The 22,645-nt window shown below is 41.9% G+C and overlaps 1 long non-coding RNA gene across 2 annotated transcripts; it reads right to left on the bottom strand.

Moving 5' to 3' along the window:
- Positions 1-1,638: 1,638 nt before the first annotated feature.
- LOC121096328 lies at positions 1,639-22,207 on the bottom strand. 2 transcript variants are annotated; one of them, XR_005830450.1, is made up of 3 exons: positions 21,812-22,207; positions 11,157-13,441; positions 1,639-10,832 (listed from the first exon to the last, which is right to left on the bottom strand). It is a non-coding gene; the product is annotated as an uncharacterized LOC121096328 (long non-coding RNA). The 2 variants fall into 2 exon arrangements; XR_005830449.1 differs by lacking the exon at positions 11,157-13,441.
- Positions 22,208-22,645: the final 438 nt, after the last annotated feature.

The raw sequence follows: 22,645 nt of genomic DNA, 5'->3' as shown, positions 1-22,645 counted from the left end.
GGAAGCAGCAGCAAGATTTTAATTCCATATAGTACCTCCCCACCTCTGAATTTATTTACCAAGTATAACATTTATTTAATGTAATTTATTTCTAAATATTTAAAAGCTCACTTTGTTTAATATGTTTTCAAGTACAAGATGTTAAGTAATTATGTATGATGTGGTGGTCTTTTTATTAGGTAGTTAATGACCATCTGGGAATTCAAGCCCCAAGGCAATGCCAAGGGCTTCTGAGTATTAGCTGGCCATTAACATAGTGGTAATGGACTAGCACACTCTACATGATTATGACTATTAACTAAGCATAAAAAAATAACATTCAAATTAAAATAGGAAATTCAGGTTTAAGGCTTCTCTAGCATCCTTAATTTAATCAGATCATAGCGACCCATATGGCTGAGTCTTGTGTTGAACTGGATCAAACAGTGAAGAGATTCAAGCTAGTATCTCCTCTGGCCATAATGGAATTGCATAGCCAGGTTCCCACTGCTCTCAGGTGCCAACGTCCCCCGGTCGCAGCCCGGGAACCTGCTCACATGAGGAGTCCTGTGCCATCCCAATCCCCTTGCATCAGCTGGGAGTCACCTGGGAGTCAGTGAGACAGGAACATGGCAGGATGCTGCCCTTCCTTAGTGTAATGAATGGAGCCAAGAGGGATGCCCTGACCTCCTGCACGTCCCTGGGGCTTGGGGGCTCCTTGCTGGACCAGGTGGCATCTCGAAGACTAGCAGTACCCCAAAGCATTGGCAAAACAGGCTCAGTGCTAGGACCATATTTCCCCACTGCGGCACACTTTGCAGTCATTGAATTTTTCTGGTGTTTTCTTTTCTCTTTTAATTAGGTGATGAAAGACAAAGATATTCATTGTAAACAAATCTAAGATAAAAAGGCCTAGTGCATTTTAATATGCTTAGGCAGTGTTGCAGCTCATAAACAATACTTCAGAGAGGAGGTAAGAACAGATACTGATTTCGTTTCACTGCTGCCTTGATATTGTACTTCTGTTCGCATAGGCAGGTATCAACATTGCTTTCACAGAACTTAGAGATGGAAAAGATCAGTTAGATTACACTATTCTCTTGACATGATAATGTGCTCTGTATAGACCTGAGTTTGTTTTGCCATCGTTTGTCATAAAGTCTCCACAGGCTTGAATTGCCATCATTTTGCCATCAGAGTGACATCTTAATACGGTCTCTGCTCCACAGAGTTGCCATGACATTATCATGAGATCATTAGACTATGCCAAGTCTCATGCAAGAGAGAAAAACATAATATTACAGAAAACGGCTGTTGGGATTTGAAAATTTCATTTCTATTTCTTTCATTGCCCTACAGGTCTTCGGTCAGGAAAAAGAGGTGTTTGAACACTGGCTCAGTGGCGACCTGATGAACATGTAGACACAGACTGGGATAATCTGCAAACTGTCTTTCTTGTTATCAACAAATGTTAAAGCATTTTTGCTAAAACAAAAACATCTTTATTGTTATCGCAGACTTATTTTTTCTTAAAAAGTGCATTTTGCTCTGGTATGGGGGGTCTGATTAAATCTGGGTGTAAACAGGCTTAAGTAAAACATTAAAAAGAATGTAACAGAAAAATGTTCTTTGTACAGAAGGAACGGCAGTACATCAGGGTTTAGCTAAAGACTTTCCATCTTTTTTTTTCTGTAGGAAAAGAAAAGTATTTAGAAATTTATAACCCATTCATTTGTATAGCACAGTGCATTCCCAAAGGACCCAGAGGAACCTGAGCTCTTAGCAAGCCATATACTTTTGAGGTGACAGTTTCTCTGCTGATGAATACAACCATCTCTGGACTGAAACACAACTGTTTAATAGGACATAGCAAAGGTACATGAAGCCAAGAGCCAAAGAAAAAACAAATATGCCCAAGATGTGCGCAGTTAATGCAAAATATTTGTGCTGCTGTGTCGCTGGAATACACATGATCTCAAGTCCAGGAAAAATTAAAAGGTTAAAAAAGTTACAACCAAAGAAACAACAGGACAGTGCCAAGTGAAAGGTCACAAGACAAATGAAAAACACATCAAATGGCTCACCCACTGATGTACTTTAATAGCAAAATGACCCCCATCAAAATGTTCACCATGAGTGCAGTATCAGAAACTCTCCAAAGAATGCATGAAAATGTTGGCTTCCTAAATTAATCAAGTTTTATAGCTTGCTTGGAAATTTTGGTCAGGACTTCTAAATACTAATGTACCACTTCAGTTAATATAATTTCCCCTTGAAAACACACCTTCTTTTCCAGTAATAGGAAGTGTGTTTATTGCTGCCACCACCCCAATTTTATGGCATCCTACGTGCTCACGTGTATTGCCCAATACTAGGAATGATCTTGGCTTAAATTGTATGTCCATTTGCCTTAATCATTTCACTCCACTGTGCAAAGGGGAAAAAGTAAATAAAGGTTTAATGTGAAATCTGAAGGCAAAGGGACCACACTTTCTAACAGTCTGTACTATGCTCATCCAGAGCAATTATTATTGCTCATTACATTTCCATGCAGAAATCATTACATTTTATATCACAATATGCATTTTTTTATAAGTAAGCTTTAAGCAAATTAGAATACTTAATATGTTTTTTGAACTTTTGCCAGGCGTGTGCTCCCAAGCTGGTTCCTTCTATTTACATTGTAGCATTTATCCATTTCCAAATATGAGAAGATTTATCTATCAGATTCTGTGCAAATTCAGTACACAGATAATTTGTAAAAAGCTTTCTTTTTCAAAATGTTCTGTGGTTTTTCTAATCTCATCTCTTTTCTAATTTCCTAATCATATAACCTTGAAGTCTAAAGACACAGCCTGTGATAATCTGTGTAAACTGTCTTTATTGTTATCACAGACATTTATTAAAAAAAAAAACAACAACACACACACGCGCACGCATTCAAAGCTGCCTTTTAAGTAATACTTTAGTCACAGTTCAATCAGATCCACATTACTGCTACTCATCAGATAGAAAGTGTTCACGAGCAGGAGGGGGATATTGACTTTAAAAATTCACTGGCGAGGCGTACAGAGCCTGCAGGAATGTCAAAACTCCAACCTGCATTTTGATGTTTTTGCCTCAGGTTAGTCTTGACTGACATGCTTGGAGCACTCTTGTTTGTGCTCCGGCATCCATTAACTGTCCTTGACTCAATGTTATACGGGCCTTTACGGTCAGCTCGGTGCCTAATGGTTACGGCAGATTAGATGCCACGAGGTGTAAGAAAAGCATACGCCTCACTTTAAGGGATCACATTGGTCAGTCCCTGCTTCATTAGGGGGTATTGTTTGATCCTAAATTAATGAGAGCCTGTTAATTATTATTCTGATAACTCTGCTTCACGTGGGAGCATGCCAGGCAAGTGGTGTTGTAAAGAAATGGAGTTTTGCAAAAGAAAACAGAATGTCAAGGTTGAGATGTCTTTGAGTGGGCTTGGTTTACATGTAAGGCATTTCGCTCAAGTGTGGATGTGGCTGGGTGTGGGGAAAAGCAAGTCTTAGCTGTACTTTTGTTCAGCATTGGACTCCCTTGCAGAAAGAGCTCAGAGAAGGCTCATCAGTCCAGCATATAGATAGATGTATATATCCGTAATCCCCTGCGATGTGCATTGCTGTCTTGCCTTCTCTTTGACTTTGTCCTTCCCTGGTTTCCACAAAGTTTTTGAAAAACGATCCAATACCCACTTGCACTTGGGTTCAAGGAAAGTCTCCCTTTCAAAACAGGGTAAAATGGGTGCAAAACCGGTGTTAACATTAACAATCATTTTAATCATTCTGATGTCACTCACGCTAATGTATATATAGAGAGAACTCTACAGTAAGTGCTGACAGGTACAAATGTGCCCATAGAAATGTTTTTCTTTAATATCAAGCTCAGATAAGCTTCTGAGGTGCCTATATTCATTTACTGGGAAGTACTGAGATTAGACAGATGTCTCAATTTAAAAAGGGAGAAAAAAATCTCATGTAGATGTGACACTCGTTCACCTGTGTTTTTCTGCCAGTCTATATAATGCTATCAGAACATAACCAGAGTTTTGATTTATACACCTCATTTGACGTTGACTGGCAGCTCTACAGAGAACACATGTAAAGAGATGGTAATTTAGAAATATGGAGTGCTTATTAGGCCAAATGGAAAGAAAAAAAAAGATCATTTCGTTTTACTTCTTTTGAAATTTAATGGGGGCCAAACCACCAAAACTGAACATCACTGCACTGAGGCACTGGGAGCGTGAAGCTGGACAGGGCCCAGGATGTGCAGATGGCCCCCAGCTCTGTGAAAGGCCAGGCAAGGAATACAAAATGCCCTAAATTCTAGCTTTGGAGGGGCTTGACATTTTAATCTGTCTTAATAGGTGAGGGCAATCTAGGCTATTAATTGACCTCTTCCATCTATCTGAGATATTTCACCAGAGAGAGGTGCTCCTCACTGCTCGGTGGCTTGGTGCTCCTCAGCTGTGGTTCACAGGAGGCAATGTAGAAAGTGCTCCTTCAGCTCTCCAGATCCCCTGTGGCCATGAAGTTGGCTGCTTATATTTTAGCTCTTTCAGTTTAAAACCCTTGCCTAGGCTCAGCAAACTCCTCGAAGCTGAAAAGCTCTAGGAAGAAAGGCTTCTAGATAGGAGCACCATTTTTTCTGGTAATGTCACAGTTGACTCAAGCCAGATAGTGTTACTGGCAACAGCTTGGAGCTTTTGAAACAGTGAAGTGTTTGGAATTAGAATATGACACATTATTAAAAAACTGAGATGAATTAAGAAAAAGAAAGAACCATATGTCCCCACATAACTTGATAGGATTTTGGTCATGAAATGTCAGGAGGTCACATAGCTGACTTTTTTCACTAGCTGACATTTTTTCAGTAGACCATAAATTTCATTATCTTGAAACAATGTTTTTCTTTCAACAAAAAAAGTTAAGAAGGAATTGGAATTCTGTAAGCGCAAGGGTGGTGAGAAATGTCTGTATCGTTTTCTCACTTTTTTGTGTCTTGCACTGCTGAAGCCACTTGAAATGTCTTCTGTCTTTTGCTTGTTTTCCTTTGGAGAAGATTTTACTGCTTGTGAATAGTTCTCAGCTGAGAGCTTTTGAGACCAAATGCCTTCTTCCCAGCTGCAGAATGAAGCCACAACAAGAAGCAGCTTCATTTGCAACTTCCTCACCACATTAAGCCTTCCTGCCTCAGCCCTGCCCTAGTGTGTGGCCAGCTTGGTTCGCGTGGGGGTTCCAGGCTTTGGCATCAGTTGTCGAGATGCCTGACTGTCAGCAGACAAGGTAAGCTCCTGGCTGGTGTTAATTTGCCTTGAAATTTAAAACTCCACATCTATAAGCATGCTGGGTTGTGTGGATCACCTGGTTGTGTGTTGAGTCCCAGATGGAAAGTATCTGTTATCTCCAAACTTGTGCCACTTTTCATAAAACTCCCAAGTGAACCTGGGACCAGTACGGACCTTAGGTGTCTGGCTCTTTCCTAATCTGCTCCAAGTCTTGTGCTGGGGTTCAAAGTGAAAATAGTTGAAATGGACAAAGCATCACTTCTTAGCTTGACAACATCCAGGGTATTGCTGAAAAAAATAATCGGTAGAGCCAAAGTCTGGTCACACAGCTCCCTGGTCACACACCTCACGAGGCGGTATGAGGCAAGCGTTACGCCTCCTGCCAGGCACATGGATCGCAGTGGGAGCTACAGGAGGAGAAGCAAGCTCTGCTTTGGTCACTTTCCTACAAATCTCTTCTTGCTTCTGCTTTCAGGCACCACAACAAGTGCACAGGTACATCAGGAGCTGCATCGGGGTGCATCTGGGCCAGACACAGAGCTTCCTTTCACAAGCTTTGGGACTAGAGGTAGGTGAGCACGACTATGAGCCGTCACCATCTGCTGTGCTTCTCGGAGCAAGTCCTTCAGCCCCAGTGCTGCAGGTGGACTGGTGCTTGTGTGTGTATGATTACAATCCCATGTGAATGTGGAAAAAAAGTCTAGTCCTGATCTATCCTGAAGACAAATTGCAACATGCTTTACAAGCTGTGCCTACTTGAAAAAAAGTCTTAGTAATTTCTAGAGAAGCTCCATTTCCTGGTGACATGTCATCTTCTTGAGGCTACAACAGAAGGCAAAACTTGAGGCTTCTGGGAACTTCCTTTGGGTGCAGGTTTTTCTAAATGCATAAAAGGATCTGTGTGAGTGAGAGCAAGAGGTGTATCATAAGGTCAGGCAGAGTCTTGCACTGTGCGCTGTGCCACCAGGCGGCTGATGCAACGTGCGTTCGCTGGGAGCAAGAGCAGCAAGCTTTTGGCCCTCCATCCTTACACAGAAGCAAGCACCTGCTGAAATTGCAAGGAGGCTTTGAGCCTCCCATCTCTGCTAGAGGGTGACACTCAATAAGCTAATGCTGGAAACCGCCAAACCTTGATGTATATATGTATAAATTTCACCTCGTTACAGCAGAGAGAGCCAAATCCTGCACTCTGTTGTTTCGTGGCAATCTCTATAGAAATCATATGCCTGCTGGAAGCGCCTGTGTTCTGGGGATTACCTCTGTGGAATATACGTGCTGTAAATGGAATTTTTTAGTCCTGTGGTTGGCCTCCCGGGAGCGGCTCTCATTGCTGTGATGGAGGGAAGGCCAGGGCAGCGTGCGCGGCTCCCACCTGGCCGAGGGGAAGGCGTGCCGGCTGGGCGCTGTTTTGTACTTGCTGGTTCTTGACATTTGATATGCTGCAGTCGGGTGACAGGAATCAGGATCTCCAGAGCTTTGCGCGTGTTCGTCACAGTGCTATTTGTTTTGCTATGAAGTTTCCTGCAGTTTTCAGCTCCATCGGAGCTGCTGCGATTGCCAGATAAGTGTGTTTGGCTGTGGGTGCGGCTGAGCCAGAGGAGGGTGCCATTTCGGAGGTTTTGCTTTGGGATATTTTTAGCTGGAGGAATAAGCACGTGCATGAGGGAGTTTTCCTGATGAAACAGATGATTTCAGCACGCTATGGAGTTCACCTCGGTGTGAGATTCGTTGCGCATAGCGGATATGAATAAAAACAAAAGATACCTTTAAGTCAGCTGACACTGATGCTGACTGGGAGCCCAAAGCAGCTCCCACTAACGAGCTACCCACCCATGAGTCTCCAGTGTTGCTACTCGTGTGCAGTGCCCAGAAATGAGAAAGATACATTTGATTTTGACTCTGTTATTTGACTCTGTCCCTTAACATGCATCTCATACAGGTCGTTGTATGTGGTGCAGCTCAAACACCCCAAAGTGAAGTGCTAGGGGAGAAACCCGGGGCCTGATCTCACCCAAAGACCACAAGCACCTAACCCAGTGTTACGGCCAGATTTTAGATGTACAGAGGCACCTTGCATCATGAACTTCTGCACTCAGCAGCCACGTAGCCTCAGGAACAGCTCAGCATACCAGCTCACCTGCTGCTTCACCTGGGGGTTGCCCACGGACTGCCAACCCACCCTTGAGTGTACAGACCTGCCCTGAGCTGGATGGTGAGGCACTCAGCCCACACCCAGCAGCTACAGGCATCCAGAAAGGAGGAAGACATGTCACCTTGCTTCCCCAGGGGCTGCTCTAAGTCTAGCCGGGGGGAGGTGACCACATACTGGCCAGGCTTATCCACCCGTTCTGTAGTAATCTACAGTTCCCCTCTGATCTGCTGGGATTTCGCCCGTCAGATCTGTCTGCCAAACCAGTCCCCTATCACCCTGATGTAGTGCTGAAGGAGTAACCAACACTAGTGTACTCTCTCTGGCTTCAAGCTGGGGTCACCATGCCTGAAATGGTGCAGGGGGTCACCCACAGAGCCAGGAAAAAGAGCAAAGAGAACAAGTACGACAGGTTGGATGAAGGCAGGGGTGGTGCAGGGCTAGTCTTTTGGATTTTTCCTGCTGCCTTAAGCCATGAATTTGAGCAGATAAACAGTGTTAGAAAATCCAGATCAGATCTCTTCCTCCCTGCAGTCTTGGTCATTTGGAAGGAGAGCCATGGGGTCCTATGTCTGCTTGTCTCTAGTCCCATGAAACTTGCTTTCCCTTCTTCACATTGGCACACTTTCCATAGGGGGGATGCTGGCGAGTCATCGTTAGGCTATAATCCAGTGCCCTTTTCCAGAATGAGGAGACGAACTGACTCTGGCAAAACACTGAACAGAGATCTTGCATTTCTTGGCCAGATGTTTGCTGTGAAAATGGAAAGGTACCTACTTTTAGGGTGGGACCTAGGGGCTGGGTCTTGAAATGAGGAGGGGTATTAAACTGCAGAGATGGCACTAGAATTCAGGCAAATGTGCATCGTACTTTTATTAACAGTGAGCAGGAATTTTCGAGCATTTTCCTGGAGCACTGACCTCTTAATGCACTGTTGCAAGCTTGGGTTTTGAAATTCCTCACTTATTGGCATTTAAACCCCTTAATTTGATCTGGTCCAGCCATGTCTGTAGTAGCCTGGAGACTGACTGAAGGAGCGACTGGTGCAGGTGCTTCATTAAGGTGGTGATACATGCAGAAGAAAAAGTATCCACAACATAACTGTCCATAAGCAGTTGAAAAAACAAATACATCAGCATTTTTCCTGCTATTATAGTACGTAGCTGTTTATAAGCTGTTTATAACTTAACCCTGCAAATGCTGGTGTCAGAAAAACTTAAAGATGTGCTACTTATGTCCTCCATCTACAGAAAACTGGACAGTCTTAAATCACCTGTGCAACCCAATTAAAGCTAGACAGAGCTCCATTTTTCAAAGGATGGCTTAAGTTAATCCTCATACATACAGATGAAAGCTGAACTTCCGTAAGCAAATTTTGACAAAGGGGAAGGGCAATTGCTGTGTGAAATATAGACACAGGAAAGATCGCGGATGATAAAAGTAGTGCAGTTTAGCATATTAACACACATAAATTTTTAAAAGTATATTTAAACAAGACAAGTTAACTGTCCAAAGATAACTGTTTAAATGAAAAAAAAAAAAGATCTTCAATTTAGAGATCTTCCTGTGTAGTTACTTTTTGAAGCTGTTCGCACCCTGGGCTTCTACACCGTCACTTGGGAATAAGTTGTAAAATTTAATAGAGCAATGCATATAAAAGTAATTCCTTTTGATTCTTCTGCCTCCTCATTTCATCAGGTTATCTTAGGTCTTATGTTCTGGGAAATAATAAATAATCATAATTATCCCCTAGTCACCTTCTCTGCACCTTTGAGGATTTTCTAAACCTACCTATTTTCTGAGACAAAGTCTTCATTATTTTCTCTCTTCTCTGGTTGTCCTTTCTCACACTTTTCTGTTCCGACACTGGTGCAATTAGATATTTTTTTTATTTTGGAGGAAGAGGAGGGGTGAGCAGACCTGCTCTCAGCCCAGGATGTGGCTCATTGTTGTTGCTGGCATTCATCTCACTTCTTTTCTCGGTGATTCCTTACGTCCTTCTTTTCTCTCTGTCACTGAGTACTGAATTGACGTTTTTCAGAGAATGACTCTACAGTATCTATAACAACTCCAAGACCTCCATGAATGGCAAGAGTGTATTTAGAGTTATTTTTTCCTGTCTTTATAAATATCAACACTGAATTACTCCTGCCACTCATCCACCCGACCGTTTCGTTTGTGAGTTTCTTCAACAGTTTTCAGAGTCAGCTTTTGCTGTAACTCTCCCGTGTAATTTTCTGTCAGAAAGCATTGCCGTTTTGGAGTTCACACCTTTTCCTGGTGATTAATGGATGTACAGAACAGCAGAGTCCTCTTAAAACCACATCAGTAAACTCGACTGTATCATTAAAATGATGATTGCTACTTACTTTAACTTTTATTTCATAAAAGTGTGAGCCTGTTAGTCACCTATGAAACCACAACAGGAGTTGCTTACATTTCTTTAAGAGTTTATAGTGAGGAAAGTTATGAACAGTGTTTGGAAAAAACAGTAAACTTTAATCAAATTATCCTAATCGTTATGTTTGTGGTCTCCTTTAAAAACCCTGAGAGGTTTGTGTGCATGACTTCCCTCAGAAGAATTTATAACCCATTCTCGAGATAGATATATATATAAAATCAGTTATTAATCTCATTCCTTATTACATATAACACCAATCCAATCAGGATTATAGAATATTCATTCTAGTAATTTCTTTCTAAAATACCTTATATCATGACATCAGTTTGACACAGATCCACAGCCTCATTCTCTCTGAAGAAACAATCTCCATTCACTGCTTTTCTTAAAAGCGAGTGTGGAGCACACTAGGTAGAAAGCTGATCCATACAGATCTGTATATGTTAGTTTTTTCTCATTCTGTTTGCCTGGGAGTGGTTGCATGGCTTCTTCCATAAGATTTGCATATGCAATTTTGCATAAGATTTGCTGGACCTGAATAAATCCTAGTAATGCTCCTGTTTGGTTGTTGTTGGTATTTTGTTTTAATTTACAAATAAATGTAGGCTACTGGGACATTTCCATCCCCTTTCACTTTTGCATCTCTTTCCACACTCCTTCTGAAGGTATTCCTCCAACATCAGTAGTTTTCATCTTGCATCACAGATTCCATGTAATCCACCAGTTCCCTTTTTTTGACTTGTTCTGCCAGCGCTGGAGACCTCTTGGTAGAGACTGCGGGACTGTTTTAATGCTGCACATCTTTCTCTTCCTGGTAATTTATACTAGGCAATTTTTAGAGACTATAAAGGTATACGTCAGATGTGGGGATTACATCTTCAAGTTCCTCAGATGCTCTGCATTATCTTGCCAGATATTTATCTTGGATTATGTTGCCAGTGATTTTAAGAAAATACTGATCTCAGTTTTCTCACTTCCAAAATCTGTCAAGGAAAAAATAAAGCCAAAATTCAGCTCCTGCATGTTCAAAAAAATATATATATGCTGCTATAATTATAAATATATTGAACATATATATATATATAAGAAAGTATACTGACCATATAGTGATTGAATTACAACAATAAAACATATATATATATGTATATGTATTTCTATATGTATGTACACATATGATATGGTCATCAGCTCTTCTTCTGCATTCATCCTAAATCTTTCAGGGGCACTGAGCCGACTGCACCAATGCTTTCCTGTGCATGTGCTTTCTCTCAGAATGTCTTGGGGTTTGTGGGCAAAATAAAACCTACCTCTCCATTGTTCTCCACACGGCATAGGCACATTGCTTCTGCTCCTGTGTGTCACAAGCACTTTTAATAGGCTCAAGCTCAGATTTCCACTTGACCTGATATGGTAAACATATTCTGGGATTCCTCATCAAAAGAGTATACCAGGGGAAGTTCCTTACTTATTATTTCTTGTGATATCTTTCTTTTGTAATTGGGTAACACATTCATTCATACGACAGTAATCTGGAATAAAGCCTACATTCTAATATGTTCCAAGTCTGGAATAAATAAATATACAACATCTCTCACACACACACTTCTGTTAGTTAGTATGTGGTAATTAACATTTGTTAAAATGACTAAATTTTCAAACATGGACATGCTCCGTGAGAAAACCTCAGTGTGATTACACAGTGAGCCTTCCATCAGAAGATAATAAGTATTTTTAGCACACTGTCTTACTTTTGTATGAATTTTTTCACATCCCAATCGAAAAAAAAAAAAAAAATCAGCTTTGGATTCTATCAGTCCTCGTTTTCCATCAGTCAGGACACCAGCATTTTCACAGTCAAGAGAATTCTCACTTTGTTGATTTCATCCCATTTTAGCACAAGACACTGAAACTAAACCCCACATTCCTGTGATGAAAATGGTCTGGAAAGGGGTCGATGGGCAGTGTCAGGGAGACCAGCTGCTGAGATGTTGGGGGAAAACTCTTTGGAGCTGCCTTTTCCCCGTTGTCTTGCATTGCACACAGCTGGTGGGAGGGAAAGCACTTCACTGGGGACAGGATCCTTTTGGTGATTTTTCATTCTTTTTGCACAGGTGTAAATAACTATCAAAATGCACAGACGCAGAAGTGCAGGTTCAGATCTATTGTAAGATAAAAGTCACTGCTGGTAATGGGATGTCCATCAGATAATTTGTGAGTTTAGAAGGCAACCTTCCAAGTAGGTTCATCGTGTATACCATTATAAAACGATCAACAAAAGGGATAAGGATGAGTTTCGTATGGAGGACAGTGAAGTGACAAGTAGGAAAGCCCAGTAGATTTGTGGTCAGAAACTTCTTTGCATTTGTTTGATTGCTTTTAACTGAACCTGGAAAGCTGTGGTAGGCAAGCTGGCCCAAGGAGGCATTTCAGGTTCTGCCCTGGCAGCCAAAGGGTGGCACAACATTACCAGGAAAAATGGCAGGGAAACATGGAAAGGCGCTGTAAAAGTGAGAGTTAAATAGATTTTTGACCAGTGAGACTGACCTAGGGAGGCAGCTTTCAGGGCTTCATCTCGACCTGAATGAGAGCTGTTCTGCTAGGACAACAGTGAAATGAGACTGGCAATTATCACTGGCACTTTTACAAGTGAGGAGCTTAAGGTGCTCATGTGATACCAAGTGCTTGTTGTGCAGTGAGCAGTTTTTCTGGAAGCCTTGGCTTTGTTTTCCTTTAGTCCTGAGAACAAAAAAGAAATGTTGCAAGGAAAGTGCAGAATGAATCCAAAAAGAACAATGGAGTTGTGCTTGGTTTGTTTAATTCTGAAATCAAGGTCACTTAGAAGTACTACAGCTTTTGTTTGTCTTATTGGTGGTTTGTTTTTTTTTTTAAAGGGTTGTTGTGTTGGGTTTTTTGGGGGTTTTTTGGCAACATCCTTCTTTTCATTTGACGGTCTTGTCATCCCAGAACTGTATAGGTTACTGATCCTGCCTGTATTCAAAGCTGTTATTAAGTGGAGTCTTTTAGATTTTAGAGAAATGATAATGGTTCCAAAGATGACAGAAAGTGGCAGCTGGTGACAAAAAACCCCCTTGATAAGACGACAACAGTAAATCAAACTACTGCCACTTTTTCGTTTCATGTTTGTTAATACCACCTCGCCTTTTGAAGTTTAAAGCAAGGTTCAAAAGAGCCAGGTGCTGAATCATAATATTAAAGCAAGTAAGGAGCTCCATGAAAGAGAGGAGATCTGAGAGGGGAAAGCAACAAACACGGCTTTCAACTGCCTTTTGTCGGCCTTTCTGCAGATGTCACCAGTTGTTATCCCCAGCAGAGGCTTCAAGCTTGTAGCAGTGCCTCTGGCTGATTCCAACTCAACGTTTCAAGTGTCAATCAAAAAGGAAGGACGCAGCTTAGGTCCTGGTCATTGTCCTGTGAAAAGAGCCAAGCATTTAACATTGATTTAGCTCCCTCAATATACAAAGATAGAGCCAGCTTTGTGCAGCAAAAGGGCCTTTGGCAAGGTTGCTTGTAGAGCAATTCCATCGCATCCGATGCTCCTTGGTTTAGCTGTCACACTGCAGTGTCTGGAGTCCTATGAAAAGTTATTCAGGAATGAGTGAGCAAATTAAAAAGAAATAACATGCTCTCCTAAATAGCAATGCAAGCTATAGAAAGTGTTCTTAACGTCATTTAGCCCTGAAAAGCATTTTTAATAAAAGTATTTTGTGCTTTTAAATGCCTTTTAACAAGGAGAATAAGATGTTTCAGGACAAGAGGGGGCCCTTGTGAAACCCATCTCCATTGGATTGGATAAGCAATTGTACCCACAAAGCGTCTTTGGTCAAGTGCTTGCTTATTTTGTTTTCATGCCACATACATTCATCGTCACCCACATACTGCACTATCCTTCCATATGGGTGTAAAAAACGCCCCCAAACCCAATGATGACAAAAAGGCCCTGTCTGAATGCCACAGATGCCCCCCACTCCGGCCTTCCTGTTCTTTCTCATGTCAAATTCCTGCCTATCTCTCTCATAATTTTTTTAAAAGCACCTGGGTAATTATTTCCTTCTCAGCCGCTGCAGTGCCCACCCGCCCCCACCAGCACTGCCGATGAGCCGTGCCAGTCGCTTGGCAGGGTCGTGGAAATGACAAGTCAGTCGGTGGCCGTGCTTGGACTGTTTCAACAGGGCCTGGTGAGGGGCAAGTTCTCACACGTGTGGTAGAAGCCACAGCTCTGTCCTTACAAAACAAAGTGAAACTGGGTGAAACACAAATAAAGTGTGCCTATTATTTTAAACAAAGTCAACACAGGATAGACATATCCTTTTTACCTAGAAATAATGTTCAATTTGTGAGCAAAAATAAATTATTGTAAGTTTGCTTATAAGCATGGTTCTTCTTTAGAGGGTTTTCTGTATTGTTCTGTTCAACTTTAGTGCATCACTGAGCCGCAGGCTGACCTGGTATCACAGAGACAGTAGTCTTGGCCCAACAAAATTCTTCCACATTCATCCAGATTCAATCAGAACAAAGATGGGGGAAATGTTGCCCTTTTGCAGGATCTTTGCAGTGTTGCTACTGTTTTCTGTTTTGCACAGGTTTTTTCCCCCAATATTTTCATCCTCCTCTGTGCAGAATTACAGGTTCAAAAATTATGGAAAACGTCACAAGGAATAGCACATTTCCATGATGGCAATCATTTTTCAGAAGCTTCTTTCTCTTCTTAAAAGACAGTTTTCCAGTAATGACTAAGTCAAAACCACAGTGACTGACAGGTACTTCTCAGCTCCAGGGAAACAGCACAGCCCCTAAAACTAGCTGTGCGCAATGCTGTTTTTTCTGAATGTGGGGCTGGGTTACTCCCGGTAAGCCTCCAAGGAGCCACACTCCTTCAGGCTGCTCATGCACTGGTCCAGCTTGCGTTATGCACAGTTTAGAAATACTCAAATAGATGATCTTGCTGGAGTTGGTTGTATTTTTAATTACATCTGTCATTACGGACACACACACATCTGCTTTCCTCTAAAGGCATTTCTAATAGTTCCCATAGCTGGCACTTCAGTGGGCAGACAACAATAGTAATAATTTTGCAATGGCATTTCTTTTCGCATCTTGAGAACTAGAGCTTGTTTGGAAAAAAGTTCCAGGAGAAGGAAATTACATTAGAGTAGAAATTGAAGCATGTGCACATGCATGCATGTATGTGTATGTGTGAGGGAGAGCAAAACAAGCTGGGGATGCTTTATACCAAATCAAGCATTATAAACTGAGGGCTTCAGTGAACCTAAAAAAAACACAATTAAGGTCAAATTATCAGCTTGCTGATATAATAATGCACAATTAAGGTAAGGAAACAGTCTTACCATTTTGTCACAGTAAGATAATGAGGAGAAAAAGAAAGGGACAAAAACTTAAGTAAATTTCAGCTTGATCTAAGTTTTGGTCATGGTCACAAAAACGTATTATCGCTCACACCTGTGTGGCAGTGCAGCTCAGGAAGCAGGGCAGAGTTATCCTTTATGGTCTTGGTGATCTAATCCATCCAGGACATTTTTCATCCTGACAGTCCCTGGCTCCCTGTGTGTGCTTCTCGCTCTGCTCCTCCGGTAGTACACTCTTCCTTGCCTTGCTGGGACAAACTCAGCCTCTCTTTAAATGCACCTTTCTTGAGGGGGCCGGAGAGGCCCAGCTTGCACAAGGACAAGATTTGATGGACCACCATTGGTGAACGGCTAGTGAAGGCCTGCTGATACACTTCTTAAAACACCTTTGTTTAACCATTCTTGTTGTTTGGGCAGCTAAAAAAATCTCTCCCACACCTTTGGTGCCTGGTTTGCTGTTCCCCCATGGGACAAAGCTTTTATTTCACTCCCTACCCAAAATAGCTCATTTCTCTTATGCCTCCTCAACCTGTTTGCTCCCAGCACTCCTGCTTCGGTGAGGACATGTTTTTAAAGATCACATACGTGAGCCATTCATTCCCCTTGGAGGTCAAACCAAAACAAGTGACAGGAGTAATTTTCTATGAGCAAGTAGATGTAAGTACACTGCAAACTAGTTTCAAAACTTTTTGAGCAGCAGTGCCACATACCATATCCTTGGAGGTCATGAGATAATGCATTTGCATTCTTTAGTATCGTGAGAGTAATGTTTCTGGTTGCCATTGTATCCATTGGAAATAATGACTTCTGGTCACCACAAATTAGTAGATGCAAACAGCAGACTATATCACAGCAACTTTGTTAATGCAGAAGCCATTGTACAACCAGACATTCCTGCCTTATCCATAAAGAGTAATTGCCTAAGTGTTTAACTGGAAAAAAAAAATTGCATAGCTCTGGGAGTGTCAGGGATGTAGCATTTATGAATCAATTCATAATTTCATTTATATAAGGATGTCATTTTTTTACTATAATCACAAAATATCATCTTGCTTAAGTGCTTGTTATTACCATTGTTAAAGGCTGTGGCACAGAGAAATCAAGGTTAGTTTGTTTTTATTTTACACAGTGAAACTGTATTTGCAGTGTTTCATCATTAGCAAAACCTCGGTGTATGTAGTCCATAGTGAGCATTTTCATTCACCTTTTCCACACAAACACCCTCTTCGGTCTGCTGATTTTCATACAAATTAATTGATGGCAGACTGCAAAATCTAAATTACAGGCATTGTCCTCTTCTTCCTTTGTCAGACAAGAGTTCTGCAATGATGCCTCCAGTCAACATTTTCCAGAGCTGATGTGACTACAGGAAGTACCAGCACATTGTTTTAAACTATTTTCAGTGCCTCTAATGAGAATTATGTTCAACTTTGGATTTTATTTTCAGAGCTACCAGGAGTTCTCAATCTCAGCTTGACCCGTCTTTGTAATTAAAAATATATGTCTTCCAAAATTAATAGCCAAACCTGGAGGGACCCTCTCCTGCTGGACTCTTCTGACAGCTATGCCCACTTACTCAATGTCTCAGTGGCAGGGCTCTTTCCCAAAGCAAGGAGCCTCCAGCTTCAGGCACCTGCTCCAGTTCAGTACCAGGACTGCCTGGTCTCAGCACTTGTTCTCCTTTTACCATGCCAAAAAAACACCAAGACCATCTTTGTGAGACCATCTCTGTTTAACTGTTACACAATAACAGCCAAGGAAGTACCAAGGCAGAGGTTATATTCCCTTGGGGGGTAGATGCCAACCAGTGAAGGGCATCTAACACCCACCTAACTGGGGATGGGGTGTCATGACAAAGGCACAGAAAAGCTGGTTGGAGGAGACTTCAGGAAGTCTCTTGTCCAGCCCCCCACTGAAAGTGGGACCATGCCCAGTATTGGATCAGCTCTAGAGATCTTCTATAAGGTTCGAGCAGGTTATTTTGCATTGAGTAATTAATTAGACCCTGGGCCAGAGAGAGGTGGGAAATCCCAGGATAACCCAGGCCGGTCTAAAGGATACACACGTTCCATCACTTCAATAGCAGAGAGGGTTAACACTATTACTGCAGCCCTGGTGCTCTAATGGTATGTATGAGGCAAGATTTTGGAGAGAGAGAAGTAACACGTTAAGCTAACAGATCTACCAGCAGGCTATCAGGCTCACAAACCGCTTCTCAGATTCAATACCAGACCCGAAGAAAGCATTGTATCTGTCTTTCTCCAGTGTATTTTCTTTTTTTCCAGCTGAAACTGTTCAGTGAATGAGACTGCATTTGCAGACAGTTTTGGCTGCTCTGAAACAGCCTTTTTGTCTGATTCTTTATACTGATCACCTCTATCAGACATATCCCATATGGCCATCATCAGCAAGCTGCTGGTTCCATAGTAGGCATCAGATATTTAAGTTTCTCATATGTTTGTCCCACAGTTCCACTAGCTTTTGTAGTCTGAAACGGTATCCATTTTCATCGTCCTTCTGCCTAGCGACATGCTGTACATGACTTGTACATCACCCCCTGTTCCTCCCCGACTCCTTGTTTTTATTTCATTGCTCATGCCAGTAGTCATGATTTTAAATAACAAGCTTACAGCCCATATTACTCTGTGTAAGTGCAATAAACTTGTTTAAACAAACTCCTCAGAGAGCTAATACGGTTTTGCTCAATCTTTCTATATGACAGCATTAAACATCAGTCATCCTCGTCCCTGCAGGTTTGCTGGGTTTGTAGTATGCCGTATTACATTCCCCGCCTAGGATCACCAGCACTGGACTGGTGCTCCTGCCACTAGTCATAAGGTTGCAATTTCAGTACTTTGGGGATTTTTTTCATTTGTACCTTTAAGGTTAAGGTTTGGGTTTTATTTTTTTTATCTCTCTAGAACCACAAGTATAAAAAACTTTGGTTTTGTTATTTTCTAAATAAATGGGTGAATAGAAGTTGCAGTTTCAAGGTATTCATAGAAATGTAAAGTGAAAGCTTTAGGAAAAGCCCTGTAGAATGATGCCCACTAAATGTTAAAGTGTGCCTAAGGCTGCAACTGACATAACACAACTTTGTCATGGAAAAGTACACGCATGTATCATCTTAGTATTACATATATGAAGAAAGCCATATACACGTAATCGCAGACCAGATGTTAACACTGCTTTTTAAAAATATTGGTCAAGAAAAATAAAGCTGGTAATTAACATGCCATTAAAATATGTCAAACTATTTTCTCTTTAAGGTAACACTAATAATTAAGCTAGCATTAAATGTATCATAAATATAATTATTATATGCTTTAATCAGTCTGATTTCAGTTGTGTTTTGGTTTTTTTATTCGAGTTCCCAATAGTCAAAGTTTTCTCCGTACATTAAATATACTGCAAGATGGCACAGGCTAAAGTATGCCAGGATGTGTGTGACTGTGTGATACTCACATCTGCAGGAACAGCAAACTTGATCAATCCCTGGTATTACCAGCTCAGTTCAGTTGAGGATCTGGCCCCTGCTGTGTTTATTATTAGATGGCATGGAAGAGAGTATATTCATTTTCTGCTGAACTTTTTGATGGCCTTGCTCTTTCTTTCTTTCTTTCCATTTCTTATACCCCATCCAAAATTTGTGCTGCAGAAATTCAATGTCCCTGTTGCTTTTTTACTTTTTTTTTTTCACTTGAATCTCAAAGCCAACTAGATTTCATCATGGCTTATATGCTCTTCCACTTGCTATCTGTAATCACAGTCATTGTGAAACTCAAAGCTAAGTCAAGAATTGTTGCCTTTTTATGGCTCCCTCTTTTATATATGTTGTGTTGGAGAGCGGTCGTTACCGCTTTTTTGTCATTATTTCTGGGCTTCACTCCATTAGCTAGTGAACAGGCCTTCTCTCATTGCTTTCCTTCAGTAAATACTGTAACATTCAGCTTCCTTTCAGGCTTGTGCTTTTAAAGAAAATCTTTGTACAATTAAAGATATGAAATTGCTAAATACAAGGCTGCATTCATTGTTCTCCCTTTTTAAAGGTTTAATCACACTTAATGGCTCTCTTGAAAACTTGAATTTTCCATGTTGATGGTTTTACCCCACTGAAAGAGTTTGCTAATATACTTTTCAAGTGTTTTCTCCTTAAATGAGCTATTCAAGAAGTTTTGTGCAGAATAAGATTGAGGAAGGATATATCCAGAAACAATTATGAAAAGGGTCCAGGGCTATCTGTTTATCCGTCGGCGGAGATTCATGAGCTCAGCAGCAGCCAGAAATAGAAAAGAGAAAATATAGCCATGTCCAGCTTTGAAGGACACATCTTGAAATGTTCCTCCTTTTGGACCAGTCTCAGAGCAACAGTTGCTCCATCTTGAACCTTTGCACAGTGCAGTCCCTGATTGCCACATGCGAACCACTGACCATGGCAAGAACTGGGCTGAGCACACAGCCCAGAGAGGTGGTGACTTGGGTCCTGCATATCTCATTCCAGCCACAACCACCACCACGATGTCCCAAAGCACCTCTCTGAGGAGCTTCTAGCTGTGGCACTGCCCGCTCAAGGCTGGAGTGATGTTGTTATGAGGAGGGGACACCCACATCTTTACTCAATCCTTGGTAACCAACTTTCTGTCCGTGACTGATCAGCCAAAAGTATACAGCCACCCCTACGAGACACAGGCTGAACACCCATGCGCTGTTTGAAGTCTTGCCGTGGCTTTTTACAACATCTAGGAATGAAGCCACGAGCCCTGTGAAAGCTCTGGAAACTTCCAAACACAGCATCAGTAGAACAAATTCCTTTGGTTTGCCCAGTGTTTCTGTCTTGACAGTCAAAGCCATTGAGGGTATTGGACTTTGCTTCCTGAGATATCACATCTCCTTCCACCAACATGACCTCCCATGACATTTGACGGGAACAATCTGGACTGTGAACCAACAGGGGAAGTTTGTGAGCTTATGCAATGAATTTCTCACAGCTCCTGGATCTAGGCTTTATTATTTGCTTTTATCCTTTCTGATAGTTATTTATCTCGGTGCATTCAGAGATAAATGCACACCTCTTTTGCGGCATACATTTTCCATAAATAAACATAGACAAATGTTTAAAACAAATGCAGAGATTCCCAGTCCCATCCACTTCTGCACAAAACCTTAAACAGAACAAGCACAAGTTGTACAGAACATTTTACAAACTCCAGGGGAAGCAGGGAGACAGAGAACAAAATAATTTTTGCTATTTTATTTATATGTCTAAATACTTGGCAGCCACTCAGCTACTTTTGTAATGGGGACCATGTAAGTAGGTAGGTGCAGGTTTAGTGAGATGAAGATTATAAATTAAATGTAGTAGGAGTAATATTTCATCTGTCTGTCTCAGGGCTGAGACCATAACATAAATCCTGAGATACTTTAGATTAGATAGATGTGATATGCCAATCTCCACTTAAATATTTTGGGTCTGCTCCCAATAAAGTTAATGGAAGTAGGATCAGCTCTTTATTGCTCCCATGCTATCAGTGAGTCTTCACTTTCCATCAAGCAATTCATGTTTTGTATTACATTGATACAAAAGCCTCCTTCTGCTCGTCTCAAAGCCAGCAGGTTTCATTTTATCACCGGGAACCCTGTTAGGGTATTAGTGCTTTAAATTGAAGCTCCCAGACCCGGTTCACATGGCTCAGAGCCACTTGTCCTCGTTGCGAGTGCCCTGTCCTTACTGCAGCATGCGCAAAGCACTTAGTTCTCAAGTGCTTTTCAGCTGGACAGACCGAGGGACACAGACAACTTTCTGTCTTCTCCCTACTCTCCTCCACTGCAGTCCCAGGTTTCTCTGGAGCCCCTGTTTGCACCAGGATTATCAACAGCATCTTTGAGGCTGCTCTGTGTTGGGCTGGGATGAAGCCATCAGGGCACGCAGCGTGGAGCAGCTGCACTTGCCAGGGCAGCAGCTGATGTGCCAAGGACACCCCACCACCACCAGCGTAGGCCACACGGTTACAGCCACTGCGTACAGTCATTTTAAATTGTTTCACTCACACTCTTAGACCAGTTGGATTTGCTCAGGTTGGGAATGGGATTGCCTAGCAGAGGGCCCAAGGGGGTGCAGGCAGAGCACCCAGGGAGCTTCCCAGTCAAGACGGGGACTTAGGGCAGGAGTCGGTTGTCTGATCACCTGTTGCTAACGGCTTCAGTTTATCTAACAGACCTCTCGCCGTCGATGAAGCAGAATTTTCAGCCCAGGTATTTGAATTCAGAGGCCTGCCAGTCATATGAACCTGAATAGCAAATGCTGCACCCCCCTATATCCCTTCTGGATTTGTTACATAAAACCAAATAGCTAGGGAGCAGAGACAGGATCAGGTGGCGTACCTAACCAGTTATTACAGAGCACGGTTTCTGCATTTCTGATGAACCGTTCCTGGAAGATTCTTATTAAAAATAATGGCAAACAGCAAATATAAACCAGCACTTTAACTGTATACTGTGTGAACGGGAAAAAGGGAAACCCAGGCATTAGAGGCTTCATTATGTGCCACGTTTTGCTACATTTACATATCACCTGGTACCTGAAGCAGGCCTGTCTGGTCACCGGAGCTGCCCACAGAAGTCCCAGCACATCCTGAAGCACGTGTCCCCCTTCCACTCAAGCCAAGCATGTGCTTGAGGCTGACAGTGATTCTAAGCACTTTGCTGAAGCCAGCTGCCGAGTTTGTGATGGAGGGGTAAGCTAGCACTCCAGGTGAGTGGCAATAGCCAGGTCTGTGACCTTTTCCCTCACAGCCGGTTAAACAGGCACCACACACTATCAGGTTTCTTACAACTGCACTAACACTCACTTCCCAATTCATCTTGGAGTGCAAATTGCCAAACGGTCCTTTCTCTTGTCCTCTGGTTCTGGTTTTCTTATAGGCACCACACTGGAAAATAGTGCTGTATCGCCTCAAGCCCACCAGGAACATCACACGAGGACGCCTTTAAAAGCCGTGTGATGTTCATACAGTTTGTTTTCTTAAATACAGAGTGTCTCCAAAGTTACTGATTAATTTCACGCAGTGCAAGGAGAACTATTGATTTCCCATGTCTGCTTCTGACCCTTTAAGTTATAAAAATGCAAATACATTGCTTAAAGAGAATATTTATTTATTCCTTTACCTGCTAACATGTGACTTCACCACAAAAAGCAGCTTTTGCTCATTTTGTTTTGATAAACCCTGGCGTGTTTGGTATTTCACTGAAACAATATGCTAACATATGAATTTCTAAGCTGTTCCTTATATCAAACTCCCCCTTTTCCACTATACACTCCATGGCTCTCCAGCACTGCCAGAGCGCACACAGAGTGGTGGACTTGCAACTTCGCTGGCAATGTTTATTTTCAAAAGACAAATATTGTGCCAGCG

Source organism: Falco naumanni, chromosome 12, assembly GCF_017639655.2.
Source record: "Falco naumanni isolate bFalNau1 chromosome 12, bFalNau1.pat, whole genome shotgun sequence".
NCBI classification, from domain to species: domain Eukaryota; kingdom Metazoa; phylum Chordata; class Aves; order Falconiformes; family Falconidae; genus Falco; species Falco naumanni.
This window is presented reverse-complemented; position numbering and strand designations above follow the sequence as displayed.